We start from the raw sequence: 24560 nt of genomic DNA, 5'->3' as shown, positions 1-24560 counted from the left end.
TTAAGCATGTTTGACCACTCTGACTTTTTCCTTCTTTTCCCAGCACCACACACTCATGCATTTTTTCTTATTTCACTGGCTTCTTTTTCTACCTCTTTTTTTTTAATCTTCTCCTCTTACCCTAATATAATATTTCCTTCTCTTTCTCTATCATCTACTGAGGTAATACCAGCCAATTTCATGACTTAACACCATTGTTTCATGATGATCTCCAAATTTATATCTCCAGTCTAGACTTTTCCTCTGAGTTTGAGTTACATTTATCCAACAGTTTACTTCACCTACTTGGATGTCTAATAAGCATTTCAAAATTAATGTGACTCTTGAATTCCTTCCTCTTCTATCCTCCTCTATCATCACAATACTGTCAGCAGAATAAACAATTGAAGGAAAAACTACTAAGTTTAAAGATTATAATACTGTGTTTCTTCTTCTACTTTAAAATTCCTATTTCCAGCAGTGCCTTTCCAGTTCCACATGGTCTGCTAACAAAAATGTAACTATTACTGTTGCTTGATATCTTTTTAGTCATTATCTTTCTCTTTCCCTTTCCCACCTCTGTTTCACAGTAAAGATCTATGAAATCAGTGACTTTGTTATTTTTGCCATATGTTGCCATGAGAAAATAAATTATCAATAGGTTTTTGCTCCAATACTCTTATTATTTATCAAATGTGGGAAGTTTAATTTTTTTAATTAATTTATTTTTTATTGGAGTTCAATTTGCCAACATATAGCATAACATCCAGTGCTCATCCCACCAAGTGCCCCCCTCAGTGCCCATCACCCAGTCACCCAAACCCCTGCTTACCTCCCCTTCCACTACCCCTTGTTCATTTCCCAGAGTTACATGTCTGTCATGCTTTGTCAACCTCACTGATATTTTCACTCATTTTCTCTCCTTTCCTCTTTATTCTCTTTCACTATTTTTTATATTCCCCAAATGAATGAGACCATATAATGTTTCTCCTTTTCTGATTGACTTATTTCACTCAGCACAATACCCTCCAGGTCCCTCCACGTCGAAGCAAAAGGTGGATATTTGTCGTTTCTAATGGCTGAGTAATATTCCATTGTATACATAAACCACATCTTCTTTATCCATTCATCTTTCGATGGACACCGAGGCTCCTTCCTTGGCTATTGTGGACATTGCTGCTAGAAACATTGGGGTGCAGGTGTTCCAGCATTTCACTGCATCTGTATCTTTGGGGTAAATGCCCAGCAGTACAATTGCTGGGTCTAGGGCAGATCTATTTTTAACTCTTTGAGGAACCTCCACAGTTTTCCAGAGTGGCTGCACCAGTTCACATTCCCACCAACAGTGCAAGAGGGTTCTCCTGTCTCCACATCCTCCCCAATATTTGTGGTTTCCTGCCTTGTTAATTTTCATCATTCTCACTGGTGTGAGGTGGTATCTCATTGTGGTTTTGATTTGTATTTCCTTGATGGCCAGTGATGCAGAGCATTTTCTCATGTGATTGTTGGCCATGTCTATGTCTTCCTCTGTGAGATTTCTGTTTATATCTTTTACGTATTTCATGACTTGATTGTTTGTTTCTTTGCTGTTGAGCTTAATAAGTTTAATAAGTTGGATACTAGCCCTTTATCTGATATGTCATTTGCAAATATCTTCTCCCATTCTGTAGGTTGTCTTTGAGTTTTGTTGACTGTTTATTTTGCTGTGCAGAAGCTTCTTATCTTGATGAAGTCCCAATAATTCATTTTTGCCTTTGTTTCTTTTGCCTTCATGGATGTATCTTGGAAGAAGCGGCTATGGCCAAGTTCAAAAAGGGTGTTGCCTGTGTTCTCCTCTAGGATTTTGATGGAATCTTGTCTCACATTAAGATCTTTCATCCATTTTGAGTTTGTCTTTTTTTTTTTTTAATATTTGATGCTCTTTATTACGAATTTCATATAGTCAGTTGATTCTCACAGAATACTTTTGTTGACTTTTTATCATTAATACAGCTTTATTTTTATTTTTTTAATAAAATAATTTTTTATTGGTGTTCAATTTACCAACATACAGAATAACACCCAGTGCTCATCCCGTCAAGTGTCCCCTTGAGTGCCCGTCACCCACTCACTCCCACCCCCCGCCCTCCTCCCCTTCCACCACCCCTACTTCATTTCCCAGAGTTAGGAGTCTTTATGTTCTGTCTCCCTTTCTGATATTTCCCACACATTTCTTCTCCCTTCCCTTATATTCCCTTTCACTATTATTTATATTCCCCAAATGAATGAGAACATACACTGTTTGTCCTTCACTGATTGACTTGCTTCACTCAGCATAATACCCTCCAGTTCCATCCACGTTGAGGCAAATGGTGGGTATTTGTCGTTTCTAATGGCTGAGGAATATTCCATTGTATACATAAACCACATCTTCTTTATCCATTCATCTTTCGATGGACACCGAGGCTCCTTCCACAGTTTGGTTATTGTGGACATCGCTGCTAGAAAAATCAGGGTGCAGGTGTCCCGGCGTTTCATTGCATCTGAATCTTTGGGGTAAATCCCCAACAGTGCAATTGCTGGGCCGTAGGGCAGATCTATTTTTAACTCTTTGAGGAACCTCCACGCAGTTTTCCAGAGTGGCTTCATCAGTTCACATTCCCACCAACAGTGTAAGAGGGTTCCCTTTTCTCCACATCCTCTCCAACATTTGTTGTTTCCTGCCTTGTTAATTTTCCCCATTCTCACTGGTGTGAGGTGGTATCTCATTGTGGTTTTGATTTGTATTTCCCTGATGGCAAGTGATGCAGAGCATTTTCTCATGTGCATGTTGGCCATGTCTATGTCTTCCTCTGTGAGATTTCTGTTCATGTCTTTTGCCCATTTCATGATTGGATTGTTTGTTTCTTTGGTGTTGAGTTTAATAAGTTCTTTATAGATCTTGGAAACTAGCCCTTTATCTGATACGTCATTTGCAAATATCTTCTCCCATTCTGTAGGTTGTCTTTGAGTTTTGTTGACTGTATCCTTTGCTGTGCAAAAGCTTCTTATCTTGATGAAGTCCCAATAGTTCATTTTTGCTTTTGTTTCTTTTGCCTTCGTGGATGTATCTTGCAAGAAGTTACTGTGGCCGAGTTCAAAAAGGGTGTTGCCTGTGTTCTCCTCTAGGATTTTTATGGAATCTTGTCTCACATTTAGATCTTTCATCCATTTTGAGTTTATCTTTGTGTATGGTGCAAGAGAGTGGTCTAGTTTCATTCTTCTGCATGTGGATGTCCCATTTTCCCAGCACCATTTATTGAAGAGACTGTCTTTCTTCCAGTGGATAGTCTTTCCTCCTTTATCGAATATTAGTTGACCATAAAGTTCAGGGTCCACTTCTGGGTTCTCTATTATGTTCCATTGATCTATGTGTCTGTTTTTGTGCCAGTACCACACTGTCTTGATGACCACAGCTTTGTAGTCCAACCTGAAATCAGGCATTGTGATGCCCCCAGATATGGTTTTCTTTTTTAAAATTCCCCTGGCTATTCGGGGTCTTTCTGATTCCACACAAATTTTAAAATATTTTGTTCTAACTCTCTGAAGAAAGTCCATGGTATTTTGATAGGGATTGCATTAAACGTGTAATTGCCTGGGTAACATTGACATTTTCACAATCTTAATTCTGCCAATCCATGAGCATGGAATATTTTTCCATCTCTTTGTGTCTTCCTCAATTTCTTTCAGAAGTGTTCTATAGTTTTTAGGGTATAGATCCTTTACCTCTTTGGTTAGGTTTATTCCTAGGTATCTTATGCTTTTGGGTGCAATTGTAAATGGGATTGACTCCTTAATTTCTCTTTCTTCAGTCTCATTGTTAGTGTATAGAAATGCCATTGATTTCTGGGCATTGATTTTGTATCCCGCCATGCTACTAAATTGCTGTAGGAGTTCTAGCAATCCTGGGGTGGAGTCTTTTGGGTTTTCTATGTAGAGTATCATGTCATCGGCGAGGAGGGAGAGTTTGACTTCTTCTTCGCCAATTTGAATGCCTTTAATGTCTTTTTGTTGTCTGACTGCTGAGGCTAGGACTTCCAGTACTATGTTGAATAGCAGTGGTGAGAGTGGACATCCCTGTCTTGTTCCTGTTCTTAGGGGAAAGGCTCCCAGTGCTTCCCCATTGAGAAGGATATTTGCTGTGGGCTTTTCGTAGATGGCTTTTAAGATGTTGAGGAATGTTCCCTCTATCCCTACACTCTGAAGAGTTTTGATCAGGAATGGATGCTGTATTTTGTCAAATGCTTTCTCTGCATCTAATGAGAGGATCATATGGTTCTTGGTTTTTCCCTTGCTGATATGATGAATCACATTGATTGTTTTACAAGTGTTGAACCAGCCTTGTGTCCCGGGAATAAATCCTACTTGGTCATGGTGAATAATTTTCTTAATGTGCTGTTGGATCCTATTGGCTAGTATCTTGTTGAGAATTTTTGCATCCATGTTCATCAGGCATATTGGTCTGTAATTCTCCTTTTTTGGGGGTCTTTGTCTGGTTTTGGAATTAAGGTGATGCTGACCTCATAGAACGAATTTGGAAGTACTCCATCTCTTTCTATCTTTCCAAACAGCTTTAGTAGGAGAGGTATGGTTTCTTCTTTAAACGTTTGATAGAATTCCCCTGGGAAGCCATCTGGCCCTGGACTCTTGTGTCTTGGGAGGTTTTTGATGACTGCTTCAATTTCCTCCCTGGTTATTGGCCTGTTCAGGTTTTCTATTTCTTCCTGTTCCAGTTTTGGTAGTTTGTGGCTTTCCAGGAATGCGTCCATTTCTTCTAGATTGCCTAATTTATTGGCGTATAGCTGTTCATAATATGTTTTTAAAATCGTTTGTATTTCCCTGGTGTTGGTAGTGATCTCTCCTTTCTCATTCATGATTTTATTAATTTGAGTCTCCTCACTCTTCTTTTTAATAAGGTTGGCTAATGGTTTATCTATCTTATTAATTCTTTCAAAGAACCAACTCCTGGTTCTGTTGATCTGTTCCACAGTTCTTCTGGTCTCGATTTCGTTGAGTTCTGCTCGAATTTTAATTAACTCTCTTCTTCTGCTGGGTGTGGGGTTCATCTGCTATTTTTTCTCTAGCTCCTTTATGTGTTAGGTTAGCTTTTGTATTTGAGTTCTTTCCAGTTTTTGAATGGATGCTTGTATTGCGATGTATTTCCCCCTTAGGACTGCTTTTCCTGTATCCCAAAGATTTTGAATGGTTGTATCTTCATTCACATTAGTTTCCATGAATCTTTTTAATTCTTCCTTAATTTCCTGGTTGACCCTTTCATCTTTTAGCAGGATGGTCCTTAACCTCCACGTGTTTGAGGTCCTTCCAAACTTCTTGTTGTGATTTAGTTCTAATTTCAAGGCATTATGGTCTGAGAATACACAGGGGAAGATCCCTGTCTTTTGGTATTGGTTCAGACCTGATTTGTGACCCAGTATGTGGTCTATTGTGGAGAAAGTTCCATGTGCCCTGGAGAAGAATGTGTATTCAGTTGAGTTTGGATGTAAAGTTCTGAGGATATCTGTGAAATCCATCTGGTCCAGTGTCTCATTTAAAGCTCTCCTTTCTTTGAAGATGTGGTGTTTAGAGGACCTATTGAGTGTACAAACCTCTAGATTGAAGTCACCAAGTATAAGCGTATTATTATCTAAGTACGTCTTAACTTTTGTTATTAATTGATTTAAATATTTGGCAGCTCCCACATTCAGGGCATATATATTGAGGATTGTTAAGTCCTCTTGTTTGATAGATCCTTTAAGTATGAGATAGCGTCCCTCTTCATCTTTCACTACAGTCTTCGGGGTTAATTTTAGTTTATATGATATAAGGATGGCTACCCCTGCTTTCTTTTGAGGACCATTTGAATGGTAAATTGTTCTCCAACCTTTTATTTTCAGGCTGTAGGTGTCCTCCTGTCTAAAATGAGTCTCTTGTAGACAGCAAATAGATGGGTCCTGCTTTTTTATCCAGTCTGACACTCTGCCCCTTTTGATGGGGTCTTTAAGCCCGTTCACGTTCAGAGTTACTATTGAAAGATATGAGTTTAGTGTCATCATGATATCTATTCAGTCCTTGTTTTTGTGGATTGTTCCACTGAACTTCTTCTTAAAGGGGAATTTTAAGAGTCCCCCTTAAAATTTCTTGCAGAGCTGGTTTGGAGGTCACATATTCTTTCAGTCCCTGCCTGTCTTGGAAGCTCTTTATTTCTCCTTCCATTCTGAATGAGCCTTGCTGGATAAAGTATTCTTGGTTGCATGTTCTTCTCATTTAGGACCCTGAATATATCCTGTGTGCCCTTTCTGGCCTGCCAGGTCTCTGTGGAGAGGTCTGCTGTTACCCTAATACTCCTCCCCATAAAATTCAGGGATTTCTTGTCTCTTGCTGCTTTAAGGATCTTCTCTTTATCTTTGGAATTTGCAAACTTAACTATTAAATGTTGAGGTGTTGAACGGTTTTTATTGATTTTAGGTGGGGGGGCGGGGGAATCTCTCTATTTCCTGGATCTGAATGCCTGCTTCCTTTCCCAGATTAGGAAAGTTTTCAGCTATGATTTGTTCAAATACATATTCTGGATCTCTGTCACTTTCAGCGCCCTCGGGAACCCCAATTAAACGTAGGTTTTTCTTCCTTAGGCTGTCATTTATTTCCCTTAATCTATCCTCGTGGTCTTTTAATTGTTTGTCTCTTTTTTCCTCAGTTTCCCTGTTTGCCATCAACTTGTATTCTATGTCACTCACTCGTTCTTCCACCTTGTTAACCGTCGTCTTTAGGACTTGTAGTTTGGATTGCATCTCATTCAATTTTTTTTTTTATTCAATTGATTTTTAATCTCTGCCTGATTAGATCTAAATTCTGCAGTCATGAAGTCTCTTGACTCCTTTATGCATTTTTCTAGAGCCATCAGTAGCTGTATAATAGTGCTTCTGAATTGGCTTTCTGACATTGAATTGTAATCCAAATTTTGTAACTCTGTGGGAGAGAGGACTGTTTCTGATTCTTTCTTTTGAGGTGAGGTTTTCCTTCTAGTCATTTTGCTCAGTGCAGAGTGGCCAAAAACAAGTTGTATTGGGAAAAGAAGAAAAGGAGAGGAGAGAAAGAAGGAAAGAAAAGAGAAAAAGAAAAAAGAAAAAAAGAGAAGAAAAAGAAAGAAAGGGAAAAAAAGGTGGGGGAAGCAAACAAACAAACAAAAAAATCCACGGAGGAGTATCTTCTGATTCTGTGTACTTTAAGTCCCTTGACTTCCCCTGGAACTTGTCCGTCTAGCTGGTCTTCTGGGGGAGGGGCCTATTGTGCTGATTTTCAGGTGTTAGCACTTGGGGGAGCTGCTCTGCCCCCTGCCTGGTGCAGGGCTCAGTGAGTAACATTTATCCTGTTTATCCGGTGAGGCCACTGTGAGGCTCAGTGGGGGGGTTGTTTACCCTGTGAGCCTCCAGGAGGAAGAACCACAGTGGCGGAGGCCAGCTCTGGAGACCTGGATTCAGCTCCTGCAGTAACTACAGAGGTCTCAGCCTGCAGCGGCCTGGATGCTCCGGGGTTGGGGCCGCTGATCGGCTCAGCTTGGGACAGGAGCGTCCTTGCTGCCCTGGGCCCTCCTGGCTTCTGCCTGTCCCGGTGGGAGGCTGGATCCTGGGCTGTGTCCCCAACGCCCTGTGCTCACTGTCCTGCGCTGTTGGATTCGTGCTCCCGGCCGGTCAGCCCCCTCCGTGTGGAGCCTCCGCCCGAGCCCCTCAGAGCTGCTCCCGGTCCCGCCGTGGGTGCTGCAGCCCTTAGGGAGCTCGGTGCACTTTCCTGGGGGCACAGGTGTCTGTTAGTGTCCCAGGGAGCCTGAGGGCATCCCCGCCCTCCTGGGGTCCTGCTCTAACTCCCTGCGGGGGCCTTTTCTCCCAGGAAGGTCAGTGCAGCTCCTGCTCCTCCGGGACGGGGCTCTCCTGTCCTGGGGGCACTCGTGGGGCCCTTAGCCCAGGTCCTCGCGCGGCCCCTCCCCCTTGGATGCCTTTTGTTTATTTCTTTTTTCTCGTCTTCCTACATTGACAGAAGCATGAACTCTTCTCACTGTAGCATTCCAGCTGTTCTCTCTTTAAATCTCAGGCCGAATTCGTAGATTTTCAGGATTATTTGAAGGTTATCTAGGTAATTTGGTGGGGACAGGTGACTTGGGGACCCTACTCTTCCACCATCTTCGCATGGAATATTTTTCCATCTGTTTGTGTCTTCGTCAATTTCTTTCGTAAGTGTTCTGTAGTTTTCAGAGTATAGACCCTTTACCTCTTTGGTTAGATTTATTCCTAAATAGCTTATGGTTTTTGGTGCAATTGTAAATGAAATCAATTCCTTGATTTCTCTTTCTTCTGCCTCATTGTCAGTGTACAGTAATGCAACTGACTTCTGGGCATTGATTTTATATCCTGCCAACTTTGCTGAATTCCTGTATGAGTTCTAGCTATTTTTGTATGGAGTCTTTTCAGTTTTCTATAAAGAGTATCATGTCATCTGCAAAGAGTGAAAGCTTGACTTCTTTGCCATTTGGATGTCTTTTATTTCTTTTTGTTGTCTGATTGCTGAGGCTAGGCTACTCAATATTATGTGGACAACAGTGGTCAGAGTGGACATCCCTGTCATGTTCCTGACCTTAGAGGAAAAGCTCTCCGTTTTTCCCCGTTAAGGATGATATTGGCTCTGAGTTTTTTGTATATGGCTTTTATGACATTGAGGTATGTTCCCTCTATCCCTGCACTGAAGAGAGTTCTTGCGCTTTCTTTTATTAATGTAGTGTATCACATTGATTGATTAGCAAATGTTGAACCACCCCAGCAGCCAGGGAATAAATCCCACTTGGTCAGCAGGTCATTAAGCCTTTTAATGTACTGTTGGACTCTAGTAACTTCTAGTATCTTGGTGAGAATTTTGGCATCCATGTTTATCAAGGATACTGGTCTGTAATTCTTTTTGGTGGGGTCTTTGTCTGCTTTGGGGATCAATGTCATACTGGCCTCATAGAATGAGTTTGGAAGTTTTCCTTCTATTTTTATTTTTTGAATAGCTTCAGAAGAAAAGGTATTAATTCTTCTTTAAATGTTTGGTAGAATTGCACTGGGATGCCATCTGGCCCTGGACTCTGTTGAGAGATTTCTGATAAATAGTTTTAAGAAAAGCCAAAAGTGCTTGCTTCTTGAGAGGGGAATCAGATAGTGAGAGTTGAGTAAAACTGTGTCCAGAAACTAAAGTGTTTTCTTAGACACAGCTGACTAGAGATATTGGACTGAAAGATTAGGAGAAATTGTACACTACCAAGAAGAGGGACAAATGAAAACAAATATGGAAGAGAAGGTGAGACAAAGAGGATAAAATGTGAAGGTTTTTTTTTTAAGATTTTATTTTTAAGGAATTTCTACACTCAACATGGGGCTCAAACTTATAATGCTGAAGTCAAGAGTCTCATGCTCTACCAAATGAGCCAGCCAGGCATCCCTAAACTGTGAGGTTTTAAAAAATCTCTGACTAGAGTTCCAGAAAAGAGGCAAAGAGAATGATGAAAAAAGCAATATGTAGAGATAATACCTCAAGATGTTGCATTTGTAGAGAAGTATAGTGCACCATTAGATTCAGGATGTACAACTCATCCAAAGCAGGATAATTTTTTAAAAGATTTTATTATTTATTCATGAGAGACACACGGAGAGAGGTAGAGGCATACGCAGAGGGAGAAGCAGGCTCCATGCAGGAAGCCCGACAGGGACTCAGTCCCAGGAGAAAGAAAGGTAGCATATATAGAAAACAAAAAATAAGATAATATTAATAAATTAAAATATATTACTAATGACAGCCAATCTAAACTACCTTTCTGGGTAAAAGTAAAAGACTTCCGGATTTGAAAAAAAATTAAGCTACGTGCTTTTTAAAAGAAACATTGAAAACATAAGCATACAGTTTGAAAGGAAAAAATATATAAAAGATATGTATGGCAAATAATAAACAAATGAGTTTGTTTATTAATAAAGCTACATTAATGTCAACAAAGTAGACTTCAATGCTAAAACCCTCACTAGGGATGAAGTAGGTCACCATATAATACAAAGCATACATGCAAGTAATAATACAGGACTAAATATATAAACAAACATTGATGGAACTAAACCAAGCAATAATCATAGTAGAGATTACAACACACTTTTCTCAGAAATTAATATACAAAGAACATTTTTCAGAAGCATGTGGCTTCTAATTACAGTCAACAAGCTTGATTTATATGTAAAATACTACTAAACAATTATAGAATATATATGCTTTTCAAGTCCATATGTAATAATTTAAAATTGGCCACATGCTGTGCCTTATGTTCACATAAGACCTTTTACATGAATATTCATATCGTCATTATTCATAGTAGCTTAAATGTGGAAACAATCCAAATGTCCATTTACAGGTGAAAGGCTAAGCAAGGGATGCCTGGGTGGCCCAGTGGTTGAGCGTCTGCCTTTGGCTCAGGGTGTGATCCCAGATTCTTGGGATCAAGTCTTGCATCAGGCTCCTTGCTGGGAGCCTGCTTCTCCCTCTGACTGAGTCTCTGACTCTCCTTCTGTGTCTTCCATGAATAAATAAATAAAATCTTTAAAAAAAAAAGGCTAAGCAAAATGTGGTATATCCATATAATGGAATACAATAAAAAGTGGGACAAACTACTGATACATGTAATAAAGGTACTATGGCCACTGAGCAAAGCCACTTACAAAAGTCTGCATATTGTATGACTAGACTTACATAAAATTTTTAGAAGAGGCAATACTATACAGTCAGAAAACAGATATGAGGTTGCTTGAGGCTGGGAGTAGGAAAAATGACCAATTGCCAATATACAGAAGGGGGATGCCTGGCTGGCTCAGCAGTTAAGTATCTGTCTTCTGCCCAGGGCATGATCCTGGAGTCCTGAGATGGAGTCCCACACCGGGCTCCCTGCATGGAGCCTGCTTCTCTCTTTGCCTATGTCTCTGCCTCTCTCTTTCTGTGTGTCTCTCATGCATAAATAAATAAAATCTTTTAAAAATATATACAGAAGGGAACCTCTGGGCGGGCGGGGTGGGAAGATTTTGAATAGACTACCTCATGTATTATTCTAACATATTCATGACATTTTGGAAAAAGCGTAAGTATGGTGATAGTAAGACCATCACTGTTTGCCAGGGGTTCAGTGGATGGAGGAAGAATGAATAGGTGAAGCACAGGGTACTTTAGAATGGTGAACGTATTATGTATCAAACTGTTATGGTAAATACATGAGATTATGCATTTTTGAAAAGCCACAGAAACTTAAACAACACAGATGAATTAGTTGACTTTATTCTGTTCTGTTGCTTTTTTTGCTTATGCTTACACCTAAACCACACTGTCTTAATGACTGTAACTTAGAATAAGTCTTTAAAACTCATTACATAAACTATTCATTTTTTTTCTTTATTCTTGGTAGTACTCATTGACTTGAAGTCTACTTTACTACTCAAACAGCTAAATGGATTATTTAAAAATGGATTTCCAGTCTATTTCCAACCTCTTCGTGTCCTTATTTTTAAAGGCTGAATGTCAGAATGGCTTATAAGACAAGACCCAACTATAAGCTGTTTTGTTGGATCTCATTTTCAAATCCAATCTGACATTTTCTGCATTTTCAGTGGAATTTTTATTCTATCAATGTTTATGTAGTTATTGATATAGTTATGTCTTTTACCTTGCTAACTGATTTCTACTTGTCCATCTCTTTTTCCTTTGCTCTACATTTCTTTCATAGCTTCTTATGTATTATTTGAACATTTTTTAGTATTTCATTTTATTTATTTCATTGGGCTTTTCATTGTGTATCACTTTTTGGTAGTTACTTGGAGACAATAATATCCATCCTTAATTTATCACAGTGTACCTTGAATTAATAGTATACAACTTCACAAACAATGTAAGAGCCTAACATATGCCCTCTTCCCACTGTGCTATTGGTATACATTTTATGTCTATATATTTCAAAATTCATAATGCATTGTTATTGTATTTACCTTGTGTAGGAGAGATTTTTTTCTTTTTCCGAGTTTTTATTTAAATTCCAGTTAATTGTATTTTCTCCCAACAGTAATCTTTTAAAAATTTTAAAATATATTTTATATTTATCCACATATTTACCCTTTCCTGTGCCCTCCATTTTCTTCCTGAAACTCCAACCTCGCATCAGGGATTATTTCTCTTCATCCTGAAAAAACTTCTTCAATCTATTTTTCACGCATGTCCTCTACTCTGTTAATATAGAATAATCTTATTTTTTGTTTCATTTTTATTTTACTGTGATTGTAGTAGATACTTTCATCAGGTAAAAAGTATATGCTGACTTTCTTTTAGCATTTAAAAGATGTTATTCCATTGTCTCTGGCTTCCATATATTTAGTCAGCCATCTATTATTCTCATCTAAGATTGTTTTTAAGGTTTATCTTGTCTCAGTTTTGAGTAGCTTGCCTATGATGTACCTAGACAAGATGTTCTTTGTATTTATCTTGCCTGGTGTTTACCGAACTTTTTAGTTCTGTGGTCTGAGACTTTAATCAATTGTTAAAATTCTTCAGCTACTCTCTTTTCACTTTTTTTTCCTGCCTCATTCTCCTTCTCATTTCCTGGGACATCAATTACATATATACAAGGCCACCTTATGTTTTCCAAAGATATTTTCTTTTAGTAATTTTATTTATTTATTTTTTAGAGAGAGAGAAAGAGAAAGAATATATGAGCAGGACGGAGGGGCAGAGGAAGAGGGAGAGAGAGAATCTTAAGCCAACTCCATACTCAGTACAGAGCCTGACTCAGAGCTCAATCTCACAACCCTGAGATCACGACCTGAGCCAAAATGAGTCAGATGCTTAACTGACTGAGCCACCCAGGTGCCTCTGCATAGTAATTTTTGAATTACCTTTTCCCTTCTCTGTTTCAGTTTTGATTATTTATATTGACCTGTTGCAATAATTTATTGTTTAATTCAGTCTGGTATTAATCCAATCCAATAAATTTTACATGTCAAATGTATTTTTTAATGAAGTTCATTTTCTGGGCAGTTTGGAATTCACAGCAAGATTGAGCCTACTTAGTATAATAGGGGGGCTCTTAAGGCTTTTTCAGATTCCAATCCAACAGTCCAGTTTAGCTGTTTTCTCCTCTCCTTCACAATTTTTCTTTGACTATAGTAAGCTCACTATTGCATCTGTCTATGATTCCCAGACTACCCCAAGAGGCAAATGGCCACTGACCTGGGAAAACTAGGAAAGATCTGCTTATCTTTGGAATTTATTTAGACTTATTTAATTCCAGAACTCTGATGACTTAAAGTAAAATACATTTTTTAGCTCATCCATTTATTTCTCACAGCAACAATGGAGTTAATGATCTGTTTGATGTCTTTCATCCTAACCAGAAGTGAAAAACAGTGTTTGATACACTTGACTATTCACTCGTCTTTTTCTTTGGCATCCAGGATGTCGTCATTTTCAAATTTTCCCTTGCCTGAATTTCTTTCTTTTTCCTAATGTTGGATTTCCTCAGGGCTCTCTCCTCTATTCTAACCTTTTTCTAATTCTGTTTTCTCTCTCCGGATGATCTGTCTCTTCCATCTGTTAGTGATCCCCAATCCATTCTTTGTCTAGGCTTGAGGGGACCACATGAGAGCGTTGAGCCTTTTTGAAACATAGAATAGCTTTGGAAATTAGAGACTTCTTAAGAACAAAGAATAAATGACTCTAGTTTCTAAAGAACAGAAAAAAGTAAGATTTGGGGCAGGAGTGTTTATTTAAGGAAAAAAACCCATACTTATTGACAATCATATGTTTAAATGTTTCACTATAATTTGCAGTCTAAGGAGGAAATTATAAATTTTATACAGATTTTTTCATTACCAATTTACAAATATAATTTGCTTTCAAAGAATCATAGTTTTATAAATAAAGTGAAGTGTCATAGTGGTTAGGCAGCCTTGTAAATAGCTTTCAAAAATCATATTTAAAAATTGCACTTGGTCATGAAACTATATTTATGATGACAACACAAATTATTGTGTTATACTCCAATTTACCAATTTCTTAGGAAAAACAAATATGGATATAAAATACCACTTTTATTAGACCATAAATATGTTTCTTGTTAGACCTGCCATTATGTTTGGACCATGGAAATACACACTAATGCTTAATGTTACAGAAAACAAACTTACACTAATCTTACTGTCATTTGTGGAGCTTAAATCAAACTCTACAATAAAGCTTTCCATTTTAGATAATAGATAGATAATCCTGCTCTTATACAGTTCAGAATAATCAAATATTCAAAATTTTTAAAATTAGGCATAAACACCTTATATGTATTGCACATGAATTATTAAAAACAAAACCCATATCCACTTCAACTTTTTAAAGAGCTATATTTCATAAGTTTGTACAGTGAAAATATCAAAGCAAGGTCTTCCATAATCTCATATTCAAAGCTATCCAAATAAGCACCAAATCCAAGTAAAAATAATGGCCTTGTTATGAAAACACAGCTTCCTTAGACTCTCCTTCCAAATAGATTCAGGAATTCTGGAACTACCACTCCATAGTAGTTTTGCTTCCCAGCTAGGATATAAAATTAGACTTAAATCTCAATATGGCTTAGATTTAACAAATACTTGTCTTGAATCCTAGAATCTCTGACTTGGAACTTTATAAGCCATGAACACTTATAATCTCGGAAATTTGCAGAATAACAAATGCACATGTGAAATTTGCTTTAAAATACTTCGGCATTGATAGTATAGTTTTATGTATCTGCTCTTTAGCTTAAGTTATACCCTATATTCAATAACTTATCATAATTGAAAATTCACATCCAAGGGATGGTCCCCTGAGCATTATATGAGAAAGTGCACACTTCAGATGTAGCTACTCCAAGAGTTTCAGCTATCTGTATTTCTAATCAATACTAGATTTTTCTAATTAAAATAATGAGCATCAAAAATTGGATTTCATTAGGGAATTAATGCTTCTTTGTTATCATGAATATTAAAAGTGAGCTCTCAGGTAATATTACTGATATTCAAGGTATGTGGGTTTCCTTAGGTTTTAGAGACACACTCACTCTTGCATGAAAGGTATAATAATCTAGGAAGCCCTATTACCTGTATCTTTGGGCACAAAGCTTGAGGCCTGGGTCTTAACTGTACTGAGATCAAGATCCTGGAGTGGAGAACTCTGCTGTTCTGATGCCAGAAATAAATTAACCAAATTCTGACCAGAATATTCTTGCAAATGTTTCAAGTAACTGTTTTATTTAAGATGGTCTTTAGGGCACCTAAAAAGACGCAGGCTGGAACTTTATCAAACTTTCAGAAGAGAATTTTGTTCACCCTTGGTAATCTGTGTTTAATAATTTAGTTTGAGATTTGCATTTATTATAATCTAGTAATTAGCTTGTAGGGAAATAGCTAAACTGCACCGCACCATAAACATCTTGGCAGCTACTAATGTGTTCCAAAGGGACCTTAACAGTTGAATTCTATTTGCATCAGTGTTTATCTGTAAGCTGAGAGCTCTGACACTAAATGTTTCCTAAGACTTATTTTATAAGCTTCTCTGAGAGGCTAGGAATTAATGCATGAAAATACACCAGGAATTAGTGTATTGGACAGGTGTTAGTAACTAAACATCTCATAAGGTGTAAAAATTTTAGCTGTTGGGATGCCTGAGTGGCTCAGCAGTTGAGCATCTGCCTTGGGCTCAGGAGGTGATCCTGGGATCCAGGAATCGAGTCCCACATTGGTCTCCTTGTGGGGAGCCTGCTTCTCCCTCTGCCTCTGTCTCTGCCTCTCTCTGTCTCTCATGAATAGAAAAAATCTTTAAAAAATTAAAATTTTAATTTTTAAAAAAAAATCTTTAAAAAATTTTCAGCAGTTGACAGTGGCAACATATTGAATACAAGTTCAGGGGACTCCATAACCACAATTTTGCACATCAGCTATGATTGGAGGTATCACAGATATAGGAGAGACTAGTGAAAGGAGGAAAGAAGAGCGGCAGACTTCTTCTGCACTAGAGGCTATTGGGAATCAGTGAATGTTCTAAGTTAAGGACAGAATACCTATTAAGAAGCACTTTGCCTTACACAATAAATAATTAATGCTTATTAATAGTTTGATAACTCATTAAAAGAAACCACAAATTGATTCCTTCAAAAGCAAGCATATTTTTCCTCATTCAGCTTTCAAATACCCACAATATGTGCTTAGTCACGTTTGTGACTAGAAGGCCATTAGCACATGGCCTACACTGAGCATTCTGTTCCCTCTCAGAAGGCCTGAACATTTTTCTCCAACTTCCAGGATCACCTGTCTCTACATTGCCATTTTTCTCTGGTCCTCTTCCTTCTTAGGTTGTCTGTGTCTTAAAGAGTATTTGGTGATATTTCAGCTATTGGCATAAGGTTACTGGCAGAAACAAGAGATGGAATAGGGGAAAAGAAGAAAGAACTTGGATTCCTGGGTGGCTCAGTGGCTTAGTGCCTGCCTTTGGCCCAGGGCTTGATCCTGGAGTTTCAGGATTGATTCCCACATCAGGCTCCCTCCATGGAGCCTGCTTCTCCCTCTGCCTATGTCTCTGCCTCTCTCTCTCTCTCTGTCTCTCATGAATAAAGAAATAAAATCTAAAAAAAAAATAATAATACAAGAATTATTTTTTTTTAAAGATTTAATTTTTTTAAAATTTATTTATTTATTTATTTATGATAGTTACAGAGAGAGAGAGAGGCAGAGACACAGACAGAGGGAGAAGCAGACTCCATGCACCGGGAGCCCGATGTGGGATTCGATCCCGGGTCTCCAGGATCGCGCCCTGGGCCAAAGGCGGGCGCCAAACCGCTGCGCTACCCAGGGATCCCCATAATACAAGAATTAAATTATAAAAAAGGTAGAAGAACAGAACTTTTCTCCAAGTACTAGAACCAAGAAAAATTCCAATTGAGCCTAACATTTAAAGCAATTCCAAAAAGAGATTTTCTGTATCTGTTTTCAGTTGAAAGGAAAAGAAATGAATTCTGATTAACTTATGCTACAGTTAAAAAAAAAGATTTGGAAAATCATACTGCCTCATAGGTAGAGCTCAATAATCAAAATTCAAGAAGAAAAAGAAGGGGACTTAGTAGATGGTGTTGGTAGTCTCTAGAGAGTCACTCTGCCATAAATTACTCTGTTTTAACTGTTTCTGTCCTCATGTATATCCACTAGAGATTCATATTTCTAAGATAAAGAATCACTTTGGCATTGCTAAGATCATTTGCCCACTCATAGCCCATGAGAGTAAAGCACATTTTCAATAGGATACAACAGTACATTAAGAAGATTATTCACCATGATCAAGTAGGATTTAACCCCGGGATGCAAGGCTGGTTCAACACTTGTAAAACAATCAATGTGATTCATCATATCAGCAAGAGAAAAAACAAGAACCATATGATCCTATCAATAGATGCAGAGAAAGCATTTGACAAAATACAGCATCCATTCCTGATCAAAATCTTCAGAGTGTAGGGATAGAGGGAACATTCCTCAACATCTTAAAAGCCATCTACGAAAAGCCCACAGCAAATATCATTCTCAATGGGGAAGCACTGGGAGCCTTTCCCCTAAGATCAGGAACCAGACAGGGATGTCCACTCTCACCACTGCTATTCAACATAGTACTGGAAGTCCTAGCCTCAGCAGTCAGACAACAAAAAGACATAAAAGGCATTCAAATTGGCAAAGAAGAAGTCATAACTCTCCCTCTTCGCCAATGACATGATACTCTACATAGAAAACCCAAAAGACTCCCCGCCCCATACAGCAATTTGGCAGTGTGGCAGGATACAAAATCAATGCCCAGGAGTCAGCGGCATTTCTATACACTAATAATGAGACTGAAGAAAGAGAAATTAAGGAGTCAATCCCATTTACAATTGCACCCAAAACCATAAGATACCTAGGAATAAACCTAACCAAAGAGGTAAAGGATCTATACCCTATAAACTACAGAACACTTCTGAAAGAAATTGAGGAAGACACAAAGAGATGGAAAAATACTCCATGCTCATGGATTGGCAGAATTAAGATTGTGAAAATGTCAATGTTACCCAGGGCAATTTACACATTTAATGCAATCCTTATCAAAATACCATGGACTTTCTTCAAAGAGTTGGAACAAATTATTTTAAAATTTGTGTGGAATCAGAAAAGACCCTGAATAGCCAGGGGAATTTTAAAGAAGAAAACCTTAGCTGGGAGCATCACAATGCCAGATTTCAGGTTGTATTATAAAGCTATGGTCATCAAGACAGTGTGGTCCTGGCACAAAAACAGACACATAGATCAATGGAAAAGAGTAGAGAACCCAGAAGTGGACCCTCAACTTTCCGGTGAACTAATATTCGACAAAGCAGGAAAGACTATCCACTGGAAAAAAGACAGTCTCTTCAATAAATGGTGCTTGGATAGTTGGACATCCACATGCAGAAGAATGAGACTAGACCACTCTCTTGCACCATACACAAAGATAAACTCAAAATGGATGAAAGATCTAAATGTGAGACAAGATTCCATCAAAACCCTAGAGGATATCACAGGCAACACCCTTTTTGAACTTGGCCACAGTAACTTCTTGCAAGATACATCCACGAAGGCAAAAGAAACAAAAGCAAAAATGAACTATTGGGACTTCATCAAGATAAGAAGCTTTTACACAGCAAAGGATACAGTCAACAAAACTAAAAGACAACCTACAGAATGGGAGAAGAGATTTACAAATGACCTATCAGATAAAGGGCTAGTTTCCAAGATCTATAAAGAACTCATTAAACTCAACACCAAAGAAACAAACAATCCAATCATGAAATGGGCAAAGACATGAAGAGAAATCTCACAGAGGAAGACACAGACATGGCCAACATGCACAGGAGGAAATGCTCCGCATCACTTGCCATCAGCAAAATACAAATCAAAACCACAATGAGATACCACCTCACACCAGTGAGAATGGGGAAAATTAACAAGGCAGGAAACCACAAATGTTGGAGAGGATGTGGAGAAAAGGGAACCCTCTTACACTGTTGGTGGGAATGTGAACTGGTGCAGCCACTCCGGAAAACTGTGTGGAGGTTCCTCAAAGAGTTAAAAATAGACCTGCCCTACGACCCAGCTATTGCACTGTTGGGGATTTACCCCAAAGATACAGATGCAATGAAACGCTGGGACACCTGCACCCCAATGTTTCTAGCAGCAATGTCCACAATAGCCAAATTGTGGAAGGAGCCTCGGTGTCCATTGAAAGATGAATGGAAAAAAGAAAAAAGAAAGAAAGAAAGATGAATGGATATAGAAGATGTGGTTTATGTATACAATGGAATATTACTCAGCCATTAGAAATGACAAATACCCACCATTTGCTTTGACGTGGATGGAACTGGAGGGTATTATGCTGAGTGAAATAAGTCAATCGGAGAAGGATAAACATTATATGGTCTCATTCATTTGGGGAATATAAAAAATAGTGAAAGGGAATAAAGGGGAAAGGAGAAAAAATAAGTGGGAAATATCAGAAAGGGAGACGGAACATGGAAGACTCCTAACACTGGGAAACCCACTAGGGGTGGTGGAAGGGGAGGTGGGCAGGGGTTGGGGGTGATTGGGTGGCAGGCACTGAGCTGGGCACTTGACGGGATGAGCACTGGGTGTTGTTCTGTATGTTGACAAATTGAACACCAATAAAAAATAAATTTATTAAAAAAAAATAGAGTAAGGCACATTTTGTATGGGGCAGACCAAAAAATAGCTACTACGCACTGAAGCAGAAAATAAACATTCCTATACATAAATAAACTTAGACATAACTGTGCAATAAAAAATTATGACTTTATAGTCACACCGTCTAGTCAATCATTTAAGATATTTGATTAAAGAAAAAGAAGTGCTTTGATGACATTTTCAAGTCCTCCTACATTTGAAGTTATAAGATGGAGAGACGACTGGTCAAGAGTCCCCGCCAGCTGAGCGTCCCCGCTGCGCCTCACGCCAAGGTTTCAACAGATCTCAGCAAGATGTCGTCTCAAATGGAACATGCCATGGAAACCATGATGTTCATGTTTCACAAATTTGCTGGGGAGAAAGGATACTTGACAAAGGAAGACCTGAGGGTACTCGTGGAAAAGGAATTCCCAGGATTTTTGGAAAATCAAAAAGACCCTCTAGCCGTGGACAAAATAATGAAGGACCTCGACCAGTGCCTAGATAGCAAAGTGGGCTTCCAGATCTTCTTTTCCCTACTTGCTGGGCTCACCATCCCATGCAATGACTATTTTGTAATACACATGAAGCAGAAGGGCAAGAAATAGGCACCATTGAGCAACACTCCGCCTGGAGTGAGGTGTCCCGAAGGGTCTCAAGGAATCTGTCCCACAGCTTTCCCCTGTATAAAGGATTCCATGAGCAGATCAGGACCCTCAGAAAATGTACAAATAAAATCCAACCCCCATTTGAGAAGCAGAGAAAGAAAAGTCAGTAAAAGAAAGCCAGATAAGCTTTTGATTTTTATATTGTTTGTTGCATCCTCTTACCCTCAATAAACAAATTCCTTTTTTAATTCCAAAAAAAAAAAAAAAAAAAAGAAGAAGAAGAAGAAGATGGAGCGACTTTCGCCATTATGAGTTCAGGGATAAAACTTATTGTGCATGCTTTCTGAATCTCAAAGGATCAAGTCAAGTCTTTACGTTTATTTTCAAACACCTGAAAAGGAGCAAAGGAATGGAAAAGTCATTGTAACTAAGAGTTTCTCATGCATTTTAAGAGCAGATATTGAGTTTTACAATCTCTACTGAGGAAGCTGCCATAATGTTGATGAAACAGCAACTCAGGAAAACAGATTTAATTCTGCAAATACTCATGGAATATTGCTAGTTTGTTGATGGCACCAAGAGAAACACAAATAAGCAAAATCTCTCTGGGGAACTTAAAACATAATGGGAAATATAAACTAAATTCTCAAATAACCATAAAGAGTATGGATTATAAAAAAAAAAGGACAGATTACAAGTAATTAAGAAAGTCCAGATATGATGTGAAATGTGGAATTCAACAGGAGAAAAAAAATCAATATTTTCGTATTTCTTACACTTTTTTTAAGAGCTTATTTTTTATTTGACAGAGAGAGCATAAGCAGGGGGAATAGCAGGCAGAGGGGGGAGCAGGCTCCCCGCTGAGGTGGCAGCTGGACATGGGGCTTGTGGGACTGGATCTCAGGACCCTGGGATCATGACCTGAGTGGAAAGCAGAAACCACCAACTGAGCCACCCAGGCACCCCTTATTTCTTACTCTTTTATAGAGACTTTACATTCATCACCTCATTAAATCCTCAACACTATCCTTTGGAGTAGATATTTTTGTCCAAATACACAGACGAACTAAAGCACACAATTAAGCAATTTACCCAATGTTACCCACTTAACAAGTAGCCTCATTCGGCCTCATTATACAACTCTTCACCCCTTCTTGGAGTTGTGCTTTGAAACATATTATAGTGGAAAGACTATGTTTTTAAATACAAGCTCAACAAAAACAACCTTGTCTTTTAATGGTTACGTTTGCTATAAAGAGATTTACAAAGAGAAAGAACTGTAAACTAGATATGTTTCAGTCTTTCATTAAAAGAAACCAAATTGGAGGAACTGTTAGAGCTGGTTGAGTAAAAAAGCACCTACTTACTATTACTTTGACTCAAAGCCCAGTTAAAATAAAGGAACACATTTTTTTTAAAAATAAGGGAGGGATTTCTGATTCTAGTACAGAGTTAATACCATGCTAGACACCTCCCCCCCAGAAAATAACTGTAAAATCCAGACATAATACAGAAAGCAATTACTCGAAGGCACTAGAGTATAAGCAGTGGACAGACCCTTGCAGTGTGTAAACATCTATAAGGGAAGAGAGGAGCTATACCAAGAAAATTTCTGTTTCCATGGCTTTTAGCAAGAGGCTAAGGAGTGTTGTCATGTCACACACAGGATAGGTGTCAGTGTGAAGATTACAATTTTTCTGCGGAAGAGAACAAGAAACCTAAAATCATATCTACCATCAATGCTGAAGAAAGTGGGGGAAACCCTTGAAGGGAAAGAGCCATTTGGAGATTGAATCCTAAATGCTGTCTACCCATATTTCTTTTTTACTGGCCCCTGAAACATGCATGTGTGGCACAGAATCAACGGAAATTAGCAAAAGCAGAAAAAACGAAAAGAAAAGAAAGAACAAGAACTGACACTACAGTTTCCATCAAAGAAACAGAGTGCACATGTCAATTTCAGCCAAGATAATAGCCTGATAAAACAAAAAACAACTCACTGGAGAAAAATAACAGAATCCAAAATCCCCACAATTTAGTAGTCATAAGTATCTGAAACCCAATTGAAAATTGCTTAATATACCAAAAAAATTAAAATCCGCACATAAAGTGGAAGATGTTTCAACAACAACAAAAAATTAAACAAGATCAATCTAGAGATGAAATAGATATTGAAACTAGCAGGGAAACTTCTGGAACTATTCTGAATGAAATAAAACAAAATATGCTCACAATGAATAAAATAATAAGAAAGCTCAGCAAAGACGTAAGTTAAAACTAACAAAACGAAAACTTTATTTTTTTAAATTTTTATTTATTTATGATAATCACACAGAGAGAGAGAGAGAGAGAGGCAGAGACATAGGCAGAGGGAGAAGCAGGCTCCATGCACCAGGAGCCCGACGTGGGATTCGATCCCGGGTCTCCAGGATCGCGCCCTGGGCCAAAGGCAGGCGCCAAACCGCTGCGCCACCCAGGGATCCCCAAAACGAAAACTTTAGAACTGAAATATACAATTGTTGAACTAAAAATTTCACTGGATGAACTTAATAACCTAAGCCTAGAAGAGATAACAGAGGAACAAGTAAATAAAATTGAATAAAGATCAGTAGTAATTATCAAATATGTAAAAATATCAAATTGTGAAAACAGAACAAAAACTCACAGACCTGCTAAATAGCAAACGATTTAAAATATAGATAAAGGGGGGCAGCCTGGGTGGCTCAGTGGTTTAGTGCTGCCTTCGGCCCAGGGTGTGATCCTGGAGACCCGAGATGAAGTCCCACATCAGGCTCCCTGCAATGAGCCTGCTTCTCCCTCTGCCCGTGTCTCTGCCTTTCTCCTCTCTTTGTCTCTCATGAATAAATAAATAAAACATTTTAAAAATATAGGTAGATAGATAGATGATAGATAGATAGATAATGGGCATCCCAGAAGTAGAAGAGAGAATGGAACAGAAAAATTATTTGCATAAGGGCTAAAAATATCACAAATTTGAAGAAACAAAGAAACTTACAGATACTGATGCTGAATGAACATCAAACACAGGAAACACAAGGACACTCTTGCTCATCCTTTTTATACCTATCTAACATTATTTTATCATTGTCAAATCTTTAAAAGATAGATAATATTAGTAGCTTCATTTTTTAGATTAGAAAAGTGATACACATACCAGAAACAAAAAATGTTAGAATACATATACAAGGTCTTCAAGATGATAAATGATCAAAGACTTATCATAGCAGTCTGACTCTGGAGGCCCTGCTTTTATTTATTTATGTGTTTGTTTTTTAATTTTAAATATTTTATTTATTTATTCATGAGAGAGAGAGAGAGAGAGAGAGAGAGAGGCAGAGACACAGGCAGAGGGAGAAGTAGGCTCCATGCAGGGAGCCGAACATGGGACTCGATCCGGGTCTCCAGGATCACACCCTGGGCTGCAGGCAGCGCTAAACCGCTGAGCCACCCGGGCATCCAGCCCTGCCTTTTTTTTTTTTTTTTTTTTTTTTTTTTATGATAGTCACACACAGAGAGAGAGAGAGAGAGAGGCAGAGACACAGGCAGAGGGAGAAGCAGGCTCCATGCACCGGGAGCCCGACATGGGATTCGATCCCGGGTCTCCAGGATCGCGCCCTGGACCAAAGGCAGGCGCTAAACCGCTACGCCACCCAGGGATCCCCAGTCCTGCTTTTAATATGTAGCCTTGCACATAACACTGATCTTTTATCCCTGAACTCTTGAAAAGAAAACTAGAAATATGGAACAAAAAAATATGTATTAACATAATAAAATAAATGGAGACATTATGGCCAAGGAAAAACTGATAATGATTACTAATGACCCATGTCTCGTGAAGTTAATTTCACACACACACACACACACACACACACACACACAAAGGGAAACAAACAGAAAAAGCCATTCATAAGCAAGTTAGAAAATATTAGATTGGCCTTAAACTATTGTACAGCTGGGAGCAGAATACATCTATTTTAAATAAAGCCTACTTGAAATCCAGCCAACTAAGTACAATTCAAACCTTAAGTACTCAGAAGAGAAAATTCCATATGAAAAAGCCCTGTTCATAAGCTCTGAAATTTTTATACTTCCATCAAAATGGTTAAGACTAAAAAATTAGATATTATGGTCACAAAAT

General features: G+C 38.3%; 1 long non-coding RNA gene and 1 pseudogene across 2 annotated transcripts in view; one reads left to right on the top strand and one right to left on the bottom strand.

Moving 5' to 3' along the window:
- Positions 1-19816: 19816 nt before the first annotated feature.
- LOC144304037 (uncharacterized) overlaps positions 19817-24560 on the bottom strand; it is a 149422-nt gene continuing 144678 nt past the window's right edge. Inside the window, exon 4 of one of the 2 annotated variants that reach the window (XR_013371026.1) lies at positions 19817-20792. This is a non-coding gene — a long non-coding RNA (uncharacterized LOC144304037). The remainder of the gene's footprint in view (positions 20793-24560) is intronic. The other variant, XR_013371027.1, reaches the window with a different exon arrangement.
- LOC144304036 (protein S100-A10 pseudogene) lies at positions 19857-20703 on the top strand (annotated as a pseudogene).

The sequence above is a fragment of the Canis aureus genome, chromosome 33 (genome assembly GCF_053574225.1).
Source record: "Canis aureus isolate CA01 chromosome 33, VMU_Caureus_v.1.0, whole genome shotgun sequence".
Lineage (NCBI taxonomy): Eukaryota > Metazoa > Chordata > Mammalia > Carnivora > Canidae > Canis > Canis aureus.
This window is presented reverse-complemented; position numbering and strand designations above follow the sequence as displayed.